A 4,947-nucleotide genomic window follows, 5' to 3' on the forward strand; every position below is an offset into this window, starting at 1 on the left:
TTCAAATAATAGATATGATCTCTCCTCTCTGATAGTGATCAACAGGGATACTTGCATATGATGGGCATTTTCTTTCTCCTTGTGTATGTATTTACAATAAATGGAATAACATCACTCATGCCCATCAATCTACATGAACATCATTTCAGAACCATATACCTCTAACTAGTTTTGCTTGTTTGTTTTCTTTTTGTCCCCACCATGGCTGGCCTGGAGCTCACTATGGTGATCAGGCTGGCTTTGAACTCACAGAGATTCATCTGCCTTGCCTTTTAAATGCTGGGATTGAAGTTGTATGCCACCATACCCAGCTATCTAGTTCTTATTAATAGTCCCTTATATGGACATGCTCAATCATTTTCCTATGCATAGTTACCTGAGCAAGCCAAGTGCTCAGCTTTGTTATTACAAAGCAAATCACTGTAATTGTCTGCTCTGTCCCTTTAAGAGACAAGCCATGCCCACTTCCTCCCCTGTTCACGGAGGCAAGCTGATCTTCAGCTTCAGCCTGAGTCCCTTCCTTTCCATCTCTCTCTCAAAGAGGCAGCTTCTGTCTCTCCCTTCTCCCCATTCTCCCCTCCCCCCCTCTCTGTGTGTGCCTCTCTCTGCTCTTCTCCCTTTCTCCCCTTTCCCCTCTATAACCCACTAAATAAATATCCAACCTCACTCTGCATGGTGTGCCTATCCACGTCTCTGACTCTCACCTGCTGCATGGCTCCCTGCCTGGAACCAGCCACCTTTGGAGACCTGCAGCGTGGTCTCATGCCCATCTGTCTGTCTCTCCTCATGGGACTTGCTTCCCCTCATGGCCCACTGCAGCTACTTGGGGAACTGCACCATCCCTGCCTGGGACTGGCTGCTCTCAGGACCCACTGCCCACTGCCTGCTGCCACTTTGAAGACCTGTGGCGTGGTCTCCGGACCCACTGCCTGCTGCAGCCACTCAGGGACCTGCAGCATTTTACTTTCATCATTAAAATCACCATCGATATTTTTCATTTATATGACCTTCTTAAGGTTTATTTTTATTTATCTTTTATTTGTGTGGGGGTATGATATGTTTTATCTAGTATTCTTAAAAACAAAAGAAAAATAATCCCTTTAATCAAAGCACAGTAGTTACCTCCACAGGAGAATGGTCCCTTAAAGGTCCTCTGCTTCCCTTTTTTTCTCAGGTACTAGAATTGCAAGTGTGATTCACCATGCTGAGGTTTTCCTTTTATGTCATGCTAGGAACCATCAGAGCCCCTAGTTCTGAAACCTGGGAATGTGCTTTATTACATGATGGGGGGAGGCATGTGACTCTGGCTTCTGAGATTGTGCTGCATTATTTGAGTAGATGGAGTACATTCCAGATCTCAAACGTGGAAGTGTTGGAGAACAGCTTCGACAGAAATATGTTGTAGTTTGAGCAGTGGGCTGCGTCCCGCCACCCAGCTAGCTTAACCCCCGAAATAATCACACAAAAACTGTATTCATTTAAATACTGCCTGGCCCATTATCTCTAGCCTCTCATTGGCTAACTCTCACATATTAGTTTAACCCATCTCCATTAATGTGTATCACCACTTGACTATGGCTTACTAGTATGAGTCTAACCAACGTCCGTCTCAGGCAGGAGAACCATGGCATCTACCTGTCTCTGCTTTCTTCCTCCCAGCATTCTGTTCTGTCTTCCCCACCTACCTGAGTTCTGCCCTATCAACTAGGCCAAAGCAGTTTCTTTAATAACCAATGAAAGCAACACAAATACAGAAGGGCCTCCTACACCAAAAATACCACTTACCTGGCAGGGGCATAGGGATCAGACAAATAGTAAACAGGATGAAGACACAAATGAAAATAATAAAACAGAAACATAGGGTAGTATCGGAGGGAGTTTAAGTGAATACTGAAATCCCTGCATTTAGGTTTCCATGAGCTTTTATACCCCAATACCACAGGGGGAAGAAGACAAGTCAAACCTCTTATTAAATAAGATTCTGTGAGTGTATTTCCAGAGAGGGTTTGCAGAGGATAGGAGACCCACTAAATGTGGGTAGCACCATCCTTGCATCTGGGGCCTCAGACGGAATGAAAAGGGGGAAAGAGACCATCAAAGTGCTCAGAGGGTAAGGGCAATTGTTAGTAAGCCTAAAGACCTGATTTTGATTTCCAGAACACACATGATGGAAGAAGAGAATATATTCCCATAAGTTGTCCTCTGAGACACATGTGTCATGTGTAACGATTTCAGCCACATAAGGCTGATACTTCCGGGTTCTAGGGGTCATGCAGGTATAGACAAGCCCTCAGGCAGAAGTGCTTAATGGCCCCTGGGAATGTTAAAGGGCCCCCTGAGTGATCCAGGTATGACTCAGCTAAGCCCTTGCGTGTATGTGTGAGCCCTGTCATCTACATATGACATAGTCATGCCAACCCCCTGTGTGCATGTGCTAGGCAGCTTTTAAAAAGCTGGACATGCCATCTTCCCCCCCTCTACATATTGACTTCCACAGGCCTGTACATATTTCCACTAATAAACTCCCAAGCAGGTTTGTTGCGTGTTTTGTGGTTCCTTCTCACTTGTACCAGGTAATTTCACCATAACCTCACACATACAAATACAAAACAAAGAAATGAGATGAAAACAGCTGAACCTGACATCCCTACCACACCTTCCTCACCAAGACGGTGGTTCCCTCAGACTATGAGCCAGTCATTCTCACTGGACTGGCTAGTTTTGAATCAACTTGACGTCTGGGAAGAGAGAATTCAAATAAAGAATTGCCTCCATAGATTGGCCTGTGGGCATGACAATGGTGCATTTTCGTGATTAATGATTGATGTGGGACTTCCCAATCTTGGCCAAGGTCCTCTGCATCCTCATATAGTTTATGTAGACAGCTACACTTTATTCTTCAATTAAGTGAGCTGTTAGTTATTTTATTGTTTGTAACCATGTCTTTGACCCAACACAAATTTATTTTTTTTTAACATTATAAAGTATAAGACTTAGGGACTAGAAAGACTGCTGAGTGGTTAAGAGCACTGGTTCTTGTAGAGAACTCGGGTTTGATGCCCAGCGTCGACATGGTAACTTACAATCATCCGTAGTTCCAGTTCCTTTTGATCCAATGCATACATTTGTTGATATATGCAACAAAACACCCATAGCAGGGCAGAACAGAACTAGGCAGGTAAAACTAAACTGAATGCTGGGAGGAAGAAGGCAGAGTCAGAGAGATGCCATGGAACTGCCAGAGGGTAAAGACATGAGGTGGCAGCTGGAATCTTGCCAGTAGGCCATGAGCCTCGTGGTAAAATATAAAATAATGGAAATGGGTAATTCTAGATGTAAGAGCTAGCTAGCAATATACTTAAGTGATTGGCCAAGCAGTGATTTAAATATTATAGTTTCTAGCCAGGTAGTGGTGATGCACACCTTTAATCCCAGTACTCGGGAGGCAGAGGCAGGAGGATCTCTGTGAGTTCAAGGCCAGCCTGGTCTACAAGAGCTAGTTCCAGAGCAGGCAACAGAGAAACCCTGTCTTGTAAAACCATAATAATAATAATAATATAGTTTCTGTGTGATTATTTTGAGTCTGGGTAACTAGGAACAAACAAGTGGCCACTTACTACATCTAGTAACAATTATTTTAATCTTTTCATTATTTTCAGATTTTCTTTAGTTAAACAGGCATATTTGCATTGCTAGTGACTAATTTTGAACCTATATAAATTAAATTATAGATCTTTTCTGCTTTATTTCTTAAAATTTTGATGACTGCACTGGATTTATAAAACTAGTATGAAGGAGCTGGAAAGATGGCTCCGCAGTGCCTACTCTTGCAGAGAACATGGCTTTAATTCCCAGTTGCCACATGGCAGCTCACAACCAACTGTAACAGTTTGAAGTATCTGATGTCTTCTTCTGGAACATGCTTCTATAGAACAATATGAAAATTTTCACACTAGGTTTTTTGGATTTTTTTATGTGTATGAGTGTTTTGCCTGTATGTGAGTTTATGTATCACATATGTGTTTGTGTACTGCCTGCCTGCCAATGTACCACCATTCCTGCCTGTGTACCGTATGCATGTCTGTGTACCACATGCATGTCTGTATATATTGTGTTTGTGTATATTGTTCTATATTTTCAAATAGTCTGAACTAGAATATAGAAAGAGTGTGCCATTTGAGGATTCAAGATAATTCAGTTTAATATTGCCCAATCTATTGCTTATCCATTATCTAAAACAATTTTATTATGAAATTTTTCAAATACATACAAAAGCATAGACCAGTATAATGAGCCTTCTATCTAGCCTTGACAACGGTCACTATTTTACATTCTTATTTCATCAGTCCTTCCTCTTCCACTTAGAAGCAAATCCCAGGTTTAATATCATTTCGGCATTGTGCAACATAAAATATTTCAAAGCATCACACAATACCCCAACCTGATATACATTTTTATATAGCAGTTTAAGCATAAATTAAAAAAATAATATATAAACCATATTATTTCAACTGAGCTAGCTCAGCTCACACAGTCTCATCCACCCATGTCCTCTGTTTTTGCTAAATGCAAAGCTGGGAAAAGGAGCCCTTAGAAGGACAGAGTGAGGAGTTTGTCATCAATGTCAAGCTCTGACATTTTATTCTCCAAAAAGGGCCACATCTAAAACCAGTAATGGAGTTCAACCATTTGAGCATACATGGCTCACGCTTCATTCCTCTCTTTCCCTTCCCAACAAGGCTGCCCTCTACATGCAGCCTTTCTTCTCACACATTATCTACGCCACAACCAGTGACTTTTTAAAACTACTAGTTAGGTAATAGCACTTCTTTGCTGGAAACCCTGCCATAGGACATTGTCATGTGATAGGACGTGGAGAAATACACATGGCAGTTCAGATTCCCAAACATGGTTATGTTGGTTTTCTAAGCTACTGTGGTCGTTTAG

The sequence above is a fragment of the Arvicola amphibius genome, chromosome 3 (assembly GCF_903992535.2).
Source record: "Arvicola amphibius chromosome 3, mArvAmp1.2, whole genome shotgun sequence".
NCBI lineage: Eukaryota > Metazoa > Chordata > Mammalia > Rodentia > Cricetidae > Arvicola > Arvicola amphibius.